This window comes from Brachyhypopomus gauderio, chromosome 5, assembly GCF_052324685.1.
Source record: "Brachyhypopomus gauderio isolate BG-103 chromosome 5, BGAUD_0.2, whole genome shotgun sequence".
In the NCBI taxonomy this organism is placed as follows: domain Eukaryota; kingdom Metazoa; phylum Chordata; class Actinopteri; order Gymnotiformes; family Hypopomidae; genus Brachyhypopomus; species Brachyhypopomus gauderio.
Window position 1 is genome coordinate 31843138 of NC_135215.1, and position 17345 is coordinate 31860482.

Sequence of the window (17345 nt, forward strand, 5' to 3'; positions counted from 1 at the left end):
CAGGGCTGGTTATTAAATGTTTCCATGTATAACAGAATGTTTGTATTGGTGTTTCTGTGACTCTATGATACTTCTGTTCATTCCCTGCTGGTTCTGTAAGTTGTATCTACAGTCTCCATATTTATCCCCTCCTATTTGCTTTTGCTAGTCAGGTCAGTTGTTTTTTACTATCAGTATTCCTGTTGGCTTGTTGACCCTGGACCGTGACCCCAACTCTGATTATGCCCTTAATAAACCTCGCTCTGCTCCGTGCATGCGTTCACCTCATCGCTCACTTACGCCCCGGGCGTTACAATATCAGCCATTCAGTTATGCTAACCCAAAGTGCCCCGAAGTGCCATTTGTTTGTAATAATAATAAGCAAATAATTATTTTTAATTGCCATCTCTGGGTGGAGAAGATGCCACTTCCTGTGGCCACATGTTAAACAAGGACTGCATCCTTCGTGTGTTTTACTTTACTCTCTGATTTTATTCCATGTGATTTTTGTTCTCCAAGTTACATCCATTATCTGGCTCACCTTCATTTGTTATTGATATCATCTGTGTCAAGTTTGTTTCCTTATTAGCCCATGTTTTAACCCGTATCTTAGCCCTGTTTTGGCCCGTGTTTTAGCCCTGTTTTCGTTGTCTTCTTGTACACAGGTGTCACTAGTCCTGGTCTGCTTTTGCCTTTGTAAGTTTGTACTATTGTTCATGTTCTGTGTTTTTGTTCAGTATGTTGTGTGGGTTGTTACATATTGACTCTCTTACCCTGGACCGTCTTAACGACTATGATTCTGGATTTGCCCTGATTAAATCTCATTTTTCTGAATGCCTCTTCCTTGTGATCACTCCCAGTTTTACAGTCAGCTTTTCCCTGCCATGTCACTGTAGCTGATCCAACTGATGGATGGTTTGATCATCAGTTGAATTTGTTTAGGTGTGTTGCATGAAATGGACAATGTGACTTCAGGAGCACAGTAAAAAGAAACAGAATTTGCTATTTGCAAATATTTATACCCTATTCAACATAATTTGAGCTCTGAGTATTAATCATTTGTGCTCATTGTCATGTCTGCCAGATGGACATATGACAAATTATCATTTAATTTTCCAATGTTCATTCTGTAGCACACATATAAGTTTTTTTTTCATCTTTTTTGGATCCATTTACATATTATAGTTTCTTCTGCCCCGAGCTGCCCCTGACCACAACCACCCAGGGGAGCGGGCCAACCGCCACGTCGGAGCACCAAGCCGGGCCCCGAAACCCCAAGGCGCCCTCCCTTTGGAGTGGAGCAGTAACCACAGGGGAGCAGCCGGGAGTGGACCGGGCACGACAGCCCCCAACCCAGAACCGGCTGTCCTCACACACACACTCAACCTCATATATACTTTCACCCCCATATACACACCCCTACATACATATACACACTCCATTATATACACCCTCATTATATATACACCTGCACACATCCATATACACATACATACACACACAGACCCACACTCATCCTCATATATAAACCCTCACACCTATACATCTACATGCACATGTACATCCACACAAACATACACACTCATACGGGCATATATACATGGACGTAATTTTGATTTCAAAAGTGGGGGGGACATGGATTCGTCGCTATTTAAATATTTGGTTTTAACCGTAAAAACTGGGGGGGACCAAAGCCGGCTTTTGAAAAAGTGGGGGGGACATGTCCCCTCCGTCCCCCCCCAAAATTACGTCAGTGCATATATATACACCCACAAATGTACGTACACATTCACCCCAATATACACAGGGGCAGTCATGGTCCTGTGGTAGGGAACTGGTCTTGTGACCGGAGGGTCGTGAGTTCGATTCCCAGATCTGAGGTCATGACTGAGGTGCCCTTGAGCAAGGCACCTAACCCTGCTCCCCGGGCGCCAGGGCTAGGGCTGCCCATCGCTCTGGGAACGTGTGATCCACAGCCCCCTAGTAATCACTAGTGTGTGTGTATGTGTTCTAACTGCACAGATGGGTAAAAAGCGGAGCACAAATTTCGATTGCGGTGTAAAAATCACAATTGACAAAATATGGTACATTTATACACACACACACACACCCATATAAACACCCATTTCTGTTTCATTTTAATAATTCCAATGAGTACCACATTTCAAAACAAATATAACATTTAAAGTTCAATTTGAATCTTACTTGAGTTTGTAATGAAGTGTCACTTTTCCTTGAAGTGGTAGATTCTGATCTTACCCAGGGATAGCACTTTATTGGTATTTCTTGGTTTATTCATTCGATCTAGATATTTTCATTAGAGAATTTTCTTCAATAAAAAATTATTTTTTTTTTGTCTGCCTAATAGACCTGTGAATAATATCCTACCCCAGTGAAAATAGTCTAATTCCCTTTATTTGTGTCAAAATAGGAATATTTATTATAATTCATGTCTCTAAGGGGGGGGGGTGTAATATTTTTCACAACACAGAATCAGAATGATTGATACCGAGTAAAAGTCGAGTTTTTCAAAACATTCGTATAATTCCTAGCTAGAGGTGATAGATTTTATTGGCACAAATGAAGCACGCGCTCCTAATGCTATTTGGGCGTTGGGGCGGGGCTAATGACGTCATGTGTCTAAACTTGTCTCGCCTCTAACTTGCGAAATAAAGCACAAACGTTTCCTTTAGCAGTACAGACGACAAACAAATACGAGTAGTTTGGAGAGATTTGAACGTTGATGTTTGAACCCACACCTGTACCCAGCGGTCCAGTGTCAGATCACGACTCTCTCCTTCCCCCCAATACGGGTCGGGTCGTCTTTCATTGTGTTCACGTGTCATTTACTCACAGGGAATCTAACGCGACTGGTACATTCACTTCTCTTCTCATTAACCCGATATAGTAACGCCAGCCTTGCATCTGCGTTACAACTCTGACGGTCACTTTCGCTCCACTCAGTTCAGTTTGCTGTCAATAAATCGCTGTGGGCTCAAATTACTCACGTCTCACTCTCCTGCTTTAATCGAGAAGTACCAAATGTGCTTCTACACCACATGTTAAAGACTACCCGATAGTCATGAATCATTTACTGCAGCTGGAGTGGTAGTGTGTTCCTCAGTACAGGAGGAATCGAGTCAAATCCACCCGGAGAGAGGCCTAAACGTGTACTACATCTGTGGCAGTGTCTTTGAGGACAAACCTTACTAGAAAAATAACTTATCTTGCACACTTGTCTGACGAGGCAATCAGGCATTTATGAAAGATAGTAACCCCAGAATTCACTGGAGGGACCTGTACCAAATGAGAATTTAGTTAATTTAGCAGCCCTTTTAGAATGGGAAATAGATGAGGTTATGCAAGTGGTCATGGTCGCCCTGAACTGGCCAATATAAAGTCCACATAAAAGGCATAACATTTTAAGTTTCTCATTTTTTATTCTGTTTGTAGTGGTGAAGCAAAAATTAAAACGTCATTTTAGGTATGATAGAGGTTAAAGTGGATTTACTGCATTTTAGATAAAATCTACAAAGATACACAATGTGCAGACTTAGAGCAAAGAAAAGATTAAATACAGATGGCACCTTTAGATTCGTTGTAAAAAATGACATGACATAAATCAGGTGCATCACTTAGTAAAATTTCAAGCCATCTTGAATTTCAGATTTGTTCAGAGTTCACAATCTGCTTTAGGTCCAATGTGCTTTAGGGGTAACTATAAGCGTCACGTAGCAGAATGGACTGAACAACAATTTTGTGTATGACACAAAACAAAACAAGCCAACAACTCTCTCTGAGCCTGGAGCAAATATTCCTAATAAATGCACTCAAGAGGATAATTTGTTTTGTCTTAAAGCACCTAGAATGCCAGCTACTTGTTAGCACAGGAACTGCTTGATACCTCTGGGCCTTGTCATCAGCTATGTAATCTGTTCCCCACCCACAGTTCACTTAAGATGTCAGATGCCCAGGTGCACCCATGTCTAGCATGGTCATTTAACCCTAATGATCTAATGGCTTTTCTAATTGATCCCTGGGTATCACATTAAGTGTCCCTGGGATATGTTGGTTTCAATGCATCTCTATACCCAATCGTGCTATTTTGCTAATCCAAATATACACAAAGGCAAAAAGGCTGTCACAACTACTCACCTTCAGACATGTGCTGAGGAAAACACCCACACACAGGGGAGGAAGAGTCCTTCAAGCAAAGCATCATGGGAGGAAAGTCTCTATCCAGGTAAGGCTCATTAATGTGCTTAGGCAAGCGGAGCTAAAATAAAGTGAACACGGGCATACCCACAAAACGCAGGGCTCAGTCTGGTCCTCATTACAGCAATGTGCTGATAATTAGTCACCGAGCCTCAAGGCAACATGACATGTTAGTGACATGATAAGTGTTATTATGGAGCTAACAGACACATGTAAACACGTTCATTGGCTGTGACTGTGTGATACTGCGTGACTGTGTGCTGCTAGAGATCATGACCTTGATACCATCGCTGTGGTGGTGTCCTACCAATGCCCTGCTCAGGGTGTGTTGATGTACTGTGTCTCTGTTTGGCAGTGAAAGAGGAGTCCTTCATAGAGTCATGAATACTGCCCCAAAGATCAGTACCAGGACCGTCCCCAGGTTCAGTAGCAGTGCTGCCCCAAAGATCAGTACCAGGACCGTCCCCAGGTTCAGTAGCAGTGCTGCCCCAAAGATCAGTACCAGGACCGTCCCCAGGTTCAGTAGCAGTGCTGCCCCAAAGATCAGTACCAGGACCGTCCCCAGGTTCAGTAGCAGTACTGCCCCAAAGATCAGTACCAGGACCGTCCCCAGGTTCAGTAGCAGTGCTGCCCCAAAGATCAGTACCAGGACCGTCCCCAGGTTCAGTAGCAGTACTGCCCCAAAGATCAGTACCAGGACCGTCCCCAGGTTCAGTAGCAGTACTGCCCCAAAGATCAGTACCAGGACCGTCCCCAGGTTCAGTAGCAGTACTGCCCCAAAGATCAGTACCAGGACCGTCCCCAGGTTCAGTAGCAGTGCTGCCCCAAAGATCAGCACCAGGACCGTCCCCAGGTTCAGTAGCAGTGCTGCCCCAAAGATCAGTACCAGGACCGTCCCCAGGTTCAGTAGCAGTACTGCCCCAAAGATCAGTACCAGGACCGTCCCCAGGTTCAGTAGCAGTACTGCCCCAAAGATCAGTACCAGGACCGTCCCCAGGTTCAGTAGCAGTACTGCCCCAAAGATCACCCGCTGCTCACTTCTGTTAAGGGCTTATGCAGCTGTCACGGCCCCAGCAGGGCAGCCAACATTCATCATCTATATATATATTTACACATAATTAGTTTGAACTCGTTCTATTGTCCCTTTTTTCTTAGTGTGTGTAAGAGGACTATCAGGACTGCAATAGCAATAAAGGAATCTAATCTAATCTAACCTAACCCAATCTAATCCAAAATTCTCTTTTGTGAAGTATTACCTGTGGATATTATAGGTTTTCAAACACCATCAAAACCTTCTGCACAGTGGATGTAATAATTGGTTGTTCTGGATAATTACTCTCTCACTGACATTGGAACAGATTTCAGAGGGTTTTTTTATTGCCATATTTGTCAATTGTGATTTTTTTTCCCAATCAAAATGTGCTCTGCATGTTCATTCATCTATGCAGTGAGGACACACACACACACACACACACACACACACACTTAGTGCATACTGATTACTAGGGGTCTGTGATGCCCACGTGCTCAGAGCGGTGGGCAGCCCTAGCCTAGCACCCAGGGAGCAGTTGGGGTTAGGTGCCTTGCTCAGTCATGGCCTCAGGCCTGGGAATCGAACCCACAGCCCTCCAGTCACAAGACTAGTTCCCTAAATACCAAACAATTCTTTAAAAGTTGTTTCTGTTATGGCACAACTTTGATTTGTCATCCTATTTCAAAACGTTTTTTCACTATTTGTGCCTCGTGTACAATAATGGCAACAAACACTTTTAATACTATGGCAGAATCATTCTGATGATAGCATCACGTGTAAAAGGAAAGGCTTATCTAAACTGATTTTAAACCTTGACCTTTAAGTACTTGGTATCACTTTCACCTTAAAAATTAATCATCAGATTCATAACCTTCATTCTAATATTCATCATCCTGTGGCAGTCTTCCTAATTGCCTAGGGTTAATCTTTATACACCCCCCAATTAGGCATATGTGTGTGTATATAAAAAATGCAATAATTACATTTTCTTGATTTGGTACTGGTCTTTATTTTCCGACAGGACTATTACAAGTTTAAATATAGAACAAATATATTCATAAAGAAAAAAAACTAGCAATTTTTAATAGATCTGTGCTGCTATAGTTCAGCAAGTAACATGGGCAGAGCATGGGCCCGACTCCCAAGGAGAGCAAACTCATACTGATAAATATGTACACTGCTCTGGGTAAGAGAGTCAGCCAAACGATGTAAATGTTGAAAAGACTCTCATCTCAGCACCAGCTGAAGTATAGTTCAGTCTGAATGCTCATCTAATGTTGAGTCATTGTCATTGTCCACTACATCCCACATCAGAACTCTGTCTTATGTTTCATGGAAAAGTATTCTCACAAAACATAATCAGTTCAAACTTTAAATGCAAGGAGATACTGAATCCTGAACACATTTGCATTTCAACATTTGGCTGCATTTCAACTTAGCAGTATACACACAATACAATTAATCAGTAGTTTGAAGACTGAGGTTAACTCCTACAGCCACACCAACCCAGTGCAAATAAATCAGTCCCCACCCTTAACTTAGTCTTTGCTTTAATTAGACATACCTGTAGCATGTGTCCCTGCCAAAAATAAATATCTGCATTAGGTTACACACACAATTCTGAATATCTTTTAGTTGAATATCACGCAGCCCAGCATGTAGATTGCATATATTGCCCCTTCACTTTTATTACTGATGTTAATGGGATATTTTAGGCCAAAAAATTACAATTCACAAAGATTGTGCATTTTTATATCATTTGCATATTACATGTGCTGTTACATCATTTATTTATTTTTTTTCCTGCCGGTGCATTTTATTTCTTGAATATAACAGACACAGGATGCACGTTGGGAGGGTTATCCTCAGACTCCGGAATAACTCTACACAAGAAAGAAAACAGTACAACAGGATAAAATCAAATGTAAAGACAATATCTAAGTACATTTACAGACACACATAATTATTATCTTATTATACAAAAAAAAAGCTGCAGACCCCTTTCATTATGGTCACGACAGAGTCCGTCACAAGGTGTATTAGTAATTAACTCATGTTGCATAGCCTGCATCTCACACAGGTTAGTCTACATTACACCTTACTTGGGCATTACATTATTCTTGTGTTAGTTTGCTGATACATTACATGAATGTACATTACATTACTTTACAGAATAAATCATATCATCATTTTCATCATTTTTTTTCAATCATTTTCCCTAAATTGTTAAATTAAGTGTGTGTGTGTGTGTGTGTGTGTGTGTGTGAGAGAGAGAGAGAGAGAGACAGACAGACAGACAGACAGACAGACAGACAGACAGACACATTTACCGTGTCGTCTTGCTGCATGCAGACCAGACTTTGTCTAGAAGAGTGCGTCTGAGTGCGACACAGCCCCTGATGTAGAGCACAGGTGTGAGAGCCGCGTTTATGCGTGGCAGTATGCGCAGAGGGTCTGTGCCTTCATTTCTGAACGCATAGCATGTAGACCCCAAGAAATTACACACAATGATATGAAGAAATATGGGCAACCACGCGACCAGAAAGCACACGGCAACCACGACTATCAAGTAGATGGACGCGCGTTTGTTCTCGCGCTCCACGCTTGGGGGCTCGCGCTCAAGCTGGTATTTGGCGATCAGAAACAACCTAATGTTCAGTCCGATCATTATGATAACTGTGAAAATATTGCCCACGAAAGTGCCAATTCCTGTCACCGTCTTCGCAATGCCAATTGTCACCAGATTGTTTACAGCGACGATGACAAACGCGTAAACCCAGTAGGCCACGATCACCATGATGGTTCTGGTTCGGGTCATGCGCTGCGCGTATTTGAAAGGCGCGGTGACTGCATGGTACCGGTCCGCTTGGGCGGCCAAAATAGCCATATAGGAGAGTCCCAGGAAGGTGGGTGCGATGTAAAATGTTCGAGTGGGAGAGTCGTAGCTGTCGCGCACGTCTAGTGCCCCGCAGTAATAATACGACACGCCTGAACATACATCACTGAAGCATGTACTCAACATGTACATGAAGCGGTTCTCACTGCGAAGAGATCTGTTTATCAGAATGGATATGAACACAGAGACGTTGAGAAAGATGATTGCGGAAGCAAGGAGGATACTGAAGAGAAAAAGCAACACGTTCTCAACACTAGAGAGGGGCAATACGGTCCCCAGGCCCATGCTAACGACGAGTAACGGTAAATGTGTTAGTGTGAGCATGTATGGAAAAAGCCAAAAGTACTGTAACGACACATAGGCGGACAGTGCACCAAGTGCACTGAAGCAACACCACCGTAGCGCTTTTAAAATCATGATTTCCCGCACGTCTCTGAAGACTGCCACGTGCCTCATAACGTCTTCAGCTCATGGGGGACACCAGACACAGTGTGAGATCTTCCAGCTCGAGACTTATGAAGCACACCAGGCCATTTCATGTAGGCCTACATCGGTATTTTAATTAAACGAATCATGCAGAGGATTTAAATCGTGCACAAATGCTCAGCACTATGTGATGTGTAGATACCAGGATTTGGCAACATGTTTTCTATAACCTAAATCACATGTTACACCTGACACAAACAAGCACGTGTAGCCTACATAAGGTTGAAAGTTTGGTCCAAATGGATAAGGTCTCGGACTGCCTAGCCAAATGTGAGGCAATAGTAAATTACCATTGGAACTTTTAAGTGTAGTATTAGTGTAGTATTATACTTAATATAAAAATTAAGACCAATATTACAGGGGGAATGTTCTGTGACTGATTTCTCATATTTTACAGTAGGTTTTTGAATTGTTACTACGGTGGATATTAGTGTTCCTTATCCTTGATCAAGAAACTCACAAAATCTATATGTTTAAGCTCTCACAGCTGGAGAGTTGTGTTTATTTAGCGTAAACCATCTCCAAAGAAGATACTGCAGACATGAAAAATTAAAGGTTATCAAAGGTCATCAGGGACAAAGAAGATTTTAACAATTGGCTACAAAAAGAGGCATGGCACCCTTAATTTACATTCATACTTAATAAAAAGCATGTGGGTTCCTGCGTCTTTCCAGTGCTACCAACCCTTGCATTCTCTTCCAGTGCAGTGAAGATCAGGCCTGTCTTAATATACTGTACTCCCTTGCCGAGACTCCACTGTGCCCTCTCTGCCAGAAAAACGGATCACAGGAGCACATCCTGAGTTGCTGTCTGCGGGCACTTGGAGATACCGCTGGCCTCACGACCAATTGTTGCGGGTCATCGCCGAGGTCACCAGCACGGGGATCTCCATCTGCAAACTCCAGCAACCAACAAGGCAGGCCATCACCTTTCTTAGGGCGGGGGAGAAGCCACAGCAGCACCAGGGGGGCTACTGGCAACCGCTCGGGACTGGCAGATGATGGTCGACCTAGGAAGACGGCTCCAATTCCCAGGAAACATAGCGGTGAGCACACTCAGGCCAGCCATAGTGTTAGTGTCTGAAACAACGAGGCAGGTGGTCCTGCTGGAGCTGACTGTCCCCTGGGAAGACCGGATGGAGGAGGCTTTTGAGAGGAAGAGGGCCAAGTATGAGGAGCTAGTAGGCGAATGCAGAAGCAGGGGATGGAGAACCATATGCAACCCCATCGAGGTTGCGTGCTGAGGGTTCGCCGGCTAAGGCTCTAAAGATGTTGGGAGTGAAGGGACTGCAGATCAGGAAAGCCATCAAAGACATCACAGACGCCGCAAAAAAGGCGCCAAGATGGCTGTGGATCAGGCGGGGTGGATCTGTGGGCTACACAAGCACCTTAGACCCAAGCCGGTGGCTTGCCAGTGGATGTACTGATGCTGGGGTTGGATGTGCCATTTCCACAAGAGGACGTGCTGATGCTAGCTCCTACCTGAGGCTCACCATCTACACCAAAGGGAAAGTGACTACTTGGCCGGGGAACAAGGACTTTAACTTTATCTGTAGCTCCACGGACTTGTGCTAATGGGCCGCCCAATGGAGGATGGGTTCCCTTTTGAGTCTTGGTCCTCCTAAGGTTTCTTTCTAATCCCCACCATCATAGGGAGTAGGGCTGAACGATTTTGGAAAATAATCTAATTGCATTTTTTTATCTATAAATTGCGATTGCGATTTAAAATCGCGATTTTTTCCCATTGTTCCACTTCAGGAAACTCTGTTTCGGCATTTTTTATACAGCTCAGATACAGGGTTGCGGGGGGGGAGGGGTGTAAACAGAGGCGGTCTTTGCATAGAGGCGTTGCTAGGCAATTGCCTTGGGCCCCTCCCACTGTAGGGCCCCCTTGTCTAGCTAAAGCCAGGTTCACACTACACGACTTTTCAGTCATCAGGTTTTTGTGCCGTTCGCACTACACGACTGGTTGTGCTGTAATCGCAAGTCTTTCAGTTGTTGTGGCTTTCACACTACATGACTGATCGGTGACGTGGGCTCACGAATTAAACGACTGGGGAATCGCCGACTCATCTGGCTGCCGTCCAAAAACACGAGAACACGAAAATGAAACACTCGCGAGAACCAGCAACCCCACGAAGAAAATAAAAACAACGTAAATGTGCTCCACGGTTTCGTTATTATTATTATTATTATTATTTTTTACCGTTTAACCACTCCATAGTCCCAAATTGCCAGAATAATTTCATCTCTCCGTTGCAGTGAACATATATATAGTCAATCGCACTATTTCTCCAGTGCTGTCACAATAACTTAAACACAGTCTTGTAGTAAAGTTGTATGAAGCTAGACGCTGCTGTTGACTCACAGTCGCCGACTGGGCTAGATATGAAACATGCTAGATATTAAACATGCTGGATATCTGCCGGTCGTCTGCGATGAGTTGGCGGCCACTCGGCGACGGCTCGGCGAGCGTCTTTCAGCAGTTCACACTACACGACTGAGCGAGCGCCGAATGATCCCCGATTTGCGTCCGACCACAGTTTCTGTCGGCGATCTACAAAAACAGTCGGCGACTGAAAAACCAGCCTAAAATCTTGTAGTGTGAACCTGAACTTATTTCTCGCATATTAATGTTGATGGGCCCCCTAGCTAAATTCGCCTTGAGCCTCCAAATTGCCAAGTCCGCCACTGGGTGTAAAATGGACTAAATTTAAGTATTATTATTATATCGTGATCGATCGATCGCCTGTGGTTGGCGCCAGAGCGAACTACTAATTTTTTAGTCTAAGACGCTCAATGCGTGAGAGTTGGCAGCCCTGCAGGTATAGCAACTTGGCTAAAATATGTGCGTGAGGGCGTTTGGTAGCGCATATCCAGTGTGTTTAACAAAGCCATGAAGCCGGGCTTGTTCACTATATTAATGGGCATCATGTCTTTCACTATGAACTCCGTTACTGCCCGAGTTATTTAAGCGTGCCGCTTCAAATTACATCCATAAGGAGTTACACTTTCAAACGGTTCGGTCAGTGAACCCTGTCTGCTGGACCGCGGTCAAGCTATCCGCGCTTTCGCGATTCATCCGTGCTTTAAATCTTATTGCGCCTATATGCGTGATTTTACGGTATTTCGCTGCTCACCGCATACTAAAGCTGTATAAGCGCAGAGAAACACTTTGGCGTATTTGAAGATGCAGCACTGGTCGTTGGCATTTTAGCCTTACAAATATCATACGAGGCTTTGTGGTGTTTTTTTAATGCTGAAGGTTTGTAGTGTTACCTCGCGTCGTAGCAACAGTAGCAAGGCATGTTTTGCAGGGTACCTGATGTTGAGCAGCATCTTTTTAAAAGCCAAAGTAATTTCACACAACTTATGTGCTGCCCCTCTTTGGTAATTAGACTTTCAGTTGTGTCAGCTTCTGTCGAGCCTGAAGCCGTTGTGCAACAAGTTAAAGTGCGCTGTGTTAACTTCACTTCTCCACCTCCCTGCCTCCTGCTCGGGTTTGCTCCGTTCGTCCTCGGCTCGGCTCGCTCCCAAGTCACGTGACCAGTTTAAATCGCAGCCTGTGCGATTAGACAATCGCGTTTTAAAAAATCGCGAAATTATCGCAAATGCGATTAATCGTTCAGCCCTAAAGTTTTTCCTTGCTACTGTCGCCTTTGGCTTGCTCATTACGATCTGGACCCATACGATTGTAAAGCTGCTTTGTGACAACGTATGTTGTGAAAAGTGCTATATAAATAAATTTGCCATTTGACTAGCCGTGGCCTGATCAACCCTGGCTGGGTCACCTGGGAGAGGGTGTCTGTTGTGAGACTTGAAACACCCAATGAACCTAGGATACAACACTGATGATGTGTCTAAGTTGCACCTAGAATTTTTGTAATACTAGCAAAGTTCATAAAGTGACAAATATCTACAATGTAACGTATTCAGACCACATATTCACACCACAGCTTCAGACATATAAGCAAAGGTATATTAGAACATTGCAGCACTGTCCAGTAGAACACTGACAAGGAAAGTAGGCCTACATATTAGTTGTGACGTGGGGGCAGAGGCAGCAGGAGGCAGAGGCTGTAAGTGAACGGCTTTATTATCCATCTCAAAAATAACACAAGCACTCAGGCCACTTGGCAGGATAAACACAAAAGTATATTTGAGTCCAAAACAATAGTGAAGATCCATAGCACATGGTAGCGCGCACGTACACGTCCTCACAGTCACGCACGCCCACTCCAACACAGCGCACACCCTATCATTCCAGGTCACTCCCATTATCACAATCACCTCAATACTGACACCTGTTCCTCATCAATATTGGGTCCAATAAAGGCCCACAGGTCATGCTGTCCAGTATTGCACATTCAACATTCACCTTCACCTCGCTATGTGGGAAGTAGCTGCTCTGCACTGAAGTTGCAGACTGCAGTGGATCAGTTGGTCCCCTGGCAAGCATATCTGATAAGTAACAGGGTTAATATGCTTGGATATCATGTAGGGGCCAGCATAGCGGTCAGCTAGCTTACCTCGCGGACCCAGTCTGCCATCACTGGTAGCTATCCATACCTTGTCCCCAATCCTGTATACTGGTGCTTCACTTCTTCTGTGGTCGACTTTGGCCTTGACGAGTTTAACTGCTACTTGTAGCTGTCGATGTCTGCCCATACACGCTTGCTCCTTTTACACCAGTCCTCTACCATGGGCTGGTCCGATGAGGCAGCACTCCACGGGTAGAACGGTGGTTGATGTCCTAACATGCACACGAAAAGCGTTCTCCCCGTGCTCGACTGGACCAAGGAGTTCTGCGCATACTCTGCCCAGGTAAGTAGCAAGCACCAGGAATCCGAATACTAACTTCAGTATGTGCGTAAGAATCTCCCTAGCTCTTGATTAGCGCGTCCCACCTGCCCGTTCGTCTAGGGACTCCCTCCATACCCGTGATGTGAATTGGGGTCCTTGATCAGATACAATGTCCTCCAGTACACCAAACTGGCAGAACCCACCGTCTCCCAGGCTGTAGGCAACCCTGGTAGTGCTATAAAGCGCACCATTTTGGAAAATCTTGTCTATGACCGCGAGTATGGTGGTGTTTCCCTCGGAAAGAGGCAGATCAGTCACAAAGTCTATAGCGATGTATGTCCAGGGTTGCTTGGGAATAGGTAGAGGAAGTAGCTTACCCGCAGGAGGAGTGCGCTGCACTTTGCTTCTTGCACACTCAGAGCGGGAAGCCACATGCCGCATCACGTCCCGGTGCATTCTGGGCCCCCAGTGCTCCCAGTACTTGTGATGTTCTGGTTGAGCCATGATGTCCTGTGCCTAGGGAAGTATGCGCCCAGCTGATCAGTCGATCGGTCGATCTCCCACTCTAAGGCACTGAGGAAACAGCTTGCTGGAAGAATTGCCTCCTCCTCCGTGGACTCCTTGCTCTCGGGAAATGAGCGAGAGAGCGCATCCGCACATGTGTTCTTCTCAGCGGGACGGTAGATGACCTGGAAGCGAAACCTGGAGAAGAACAGAGACCACCGTGCCTGACGCGCGTTCATCCTTTTGGTCGTCTTCAGATATTTCAGATTTTTATGGTCTGTAATAACAGTAAACAGATGTTTAGCTCCCTCTAGCCAATGCCTCCATTCCTCAAAGGCCAGTCGCATGGCTAGCATCTCTCGGTCACCTACACCGTAATTGCGTTCAGCCAAGCTTATTTTTTGGAATTAAAGGCTATGCGCTTCGGTGTGCTGTGTTTCTTGAAGTGCGGAGATAGAACCACTCCCACTCCCACGTCCGATGCGTCTACCTCCACTTTAAACAGCTTACTCGTATGGGTTGATATAATACTGGAGCAGAAACGAAAGCTTGCTTCAAGTCCCCAAAAGCCTTCTCAGCCTCGGCGTTCCACTGCAGCCTCCTGGCCCCCCCGTGCAATAGGTCAGTTAGAGGCTTAGCTAAGTCACTATAAGATCAGATGAACCGCCTGTAAAAGTTCACGAAGCCCAGGAAATGCTGAAGCCTGCGCTGTGTGTGAGGCTGAGCCCATACCACCACAACCTCCACCTTGCCGGGTTGCATATGAACGGAGCCTGGCCTAATGATGTATCCAAGGAAGTCCACCTCAGAGAGGTGGAACTCGCACTTCTTGAGCACTTGCAATATAGCTTATTGCACAGGGGAGTGCCCAGGATAGCACGCACATCATGCACATGTTGGTCTAGGGAAGGTGAATAGATCAGGATGTCATCGATATAAGCGACGACGCATCTATTCAGGTACTCCCGTAAGACCTCATTAATGAACACCTGGAAAAACTACGGAGCTGAATCCGAGCCGTACAGCAAGACCCGGTACTCATAGTGTCCCGTGGACATACTAAACGCCGTTTTCCACTCATCCGCTTACCGGATGCGGATGAGGTTGCAGGCGCTGCGTAGATCGAGCTTGGTGAACACTCTTGCCACCCACAACTGCTCTAGTGCCAATCGCACCAGAGGAAGCGGGTAGGAGTAGTACACCAAGAGGGAATTGAGCCCTCCTTAATCTACGCAAGGCCTCAGACCACTGTCCTTCCTCTTTTACGAAAACAATGCTGGCTGAGGCAGGTGAGGTGGAAGGAGTGATGTAGCCCTGCACTAAAGCCTCCCTGACGTACTGGCTCATAGCCCTCTCCTCCTCCTGAGAGAGGGGATAGACTCTTCCCCTCGGGGGTGTGGCTCTGTCTTTGAGGATGATAGCGCAGTCCCATGGACGATGAGGTGGAAGCTGTGCTGCAGCGCTGAAAACCTCCACGGGGTCCCGATACTGGCTGGGAATCGCTTGGGAGTTGGTTATGTTGGGGATCTCCACACTAGTGGTCATAACCCTGACTGGGTTTTTGTGATACGTGCATCTATAGGGAGTTGACCATCTTAAGATACAGCCTGTTGACCATCTAATGACCGGATTGTGTAAATGGAGCCATTGGAGCCCTAGTGTAACGTAACTAGGTGACGTAAATGTGGCAGGATGTTGAACGAGATGTGTTCTGTGTGCCCTTGAACGGTGAGATGGAGGTATGCTGTGATTGTTGTATTACACCCCTGCCCACAGGCTGGCCGTCCAGCGCCTGCACATGCCTCAGTTTCTCCAACGCTTTCAGAGGTACGCCCAACTGCTCCGCCAGGCTCTGCTCCATCACGTTGCCCAAGGCTCCTGAGTCCACTAGGGCTAAACCCCCCACAGAACAGCCCTTGTAAGACACCAACGCACTAATAGAGAGCAAGTTGCCAGTCAAGGAGTTACTTACCCGAGCTCTACCACCACTCAGGCGAGTGGTCTTCTTCTGGTGGTTTCTTTGATCTGCATAGGTTCCGAAGGCGTAGGTTCCTTGGGGTTTCACTGGGGGAAACAGTGGACACGGGATTGGGCGACGCACAAATTCCTCCTTCTTGAAGGAGGCGGTCAAACGTGACTGCCAGCCTCACCACCTGGACTGGCCCTCCTGCCAGCAGGCTAGCACTGCCCGTAACTCCAGACGCAGGCTGGCCAAAAACATATCCACCAAAGTGACATCATTCTATCCCATACCTGCAGCTAGAGTTCTGAATTCTAATGCGTATTCAGCAGCAGGGCGATTGCCCTGTCACATTTTTACAAGACTCTGGCCTCAAGCACGCCCCTGTCTCCCATGGTGGAAGACATCGCGAAGTTCTGAAATGAATGCATCATAATTCGTTAGAAGCGGCAATTCGCTCTTGAACAGCGCTGCGCCCCACTCCAGCACCTCATTGGTTAAGCGGGACAAAACGTAAGCCACCTTCACCTGTTCACTTAACTTTGAGTGATATGAAAAATAGCGTCCGCACTGTACCAGAAAACCCTTGCACTTTTCGGGGCCTCCTCCATCGGCTTCGGGCGGGGCAATATGCACTCTTTCCTCCTCGTTCACGGGAGAGGTAGCGAATGAAACACGTGAAGGCGAAGGTGAAGGTTGAATGTGCATCACTGGACAGCACGACCTGTGGGCCTTTATTGGGCCCAATACTAATGAGGGACAGGTGTTAGTATTGGGGTGATTGTGATAAAGGGAGTGACCTGGAATGAGAGAGTGTGCTCTGTGCAGGAGTGTGAGTGCGTGGCTGTGAGGATGTGCTCGTGCCCGCCCTCTGGTGGCGTCTGGGCTGACCCACCGTGACAGCTGTGGTTTGAGATGGCATTTGCAAGTTTAGGTGTATACACTTTAAGTTGTACAGTATCTTAGGTTCATGTAATATAATAATACGTGATTTTTAAAGTGATAGTGCATGTTAGTGCATTTGAGTGCATGTTAAGCCATCTGATAGCTAGGTGAAAGGAACTGTCTGAAGTTTGTGCTATGAGTTCTTATTGCTGTGTACCATTATGGATATCATTATAAAATTCCATTAATAATGCATTGTAATATCTTGCACAGCACAATTTCAAAAGTGATTTAGATCAATAGCCACGGCCGGATCCACCCAGCCCCAGCTGCAATGTAAAACAACGGACACCAAACAGTTCTTGTCTAATCGACAGTTTGGGGAAACAATTCCATTACATTTACATTAAACTTTCAGTACAGTTTTACAGTTCTGGCACTGCATGAGAACCTAGTGGTTGCATTACTTTTTAAACCATTATTTAGATAATACAAACAAGAGTATTAACCAAAACAAAGTATATAGACAAGGTCATAATCGCATCAGACAAATGGTTTTTGGTTTTGGCCTGGTCTGCAGCGATA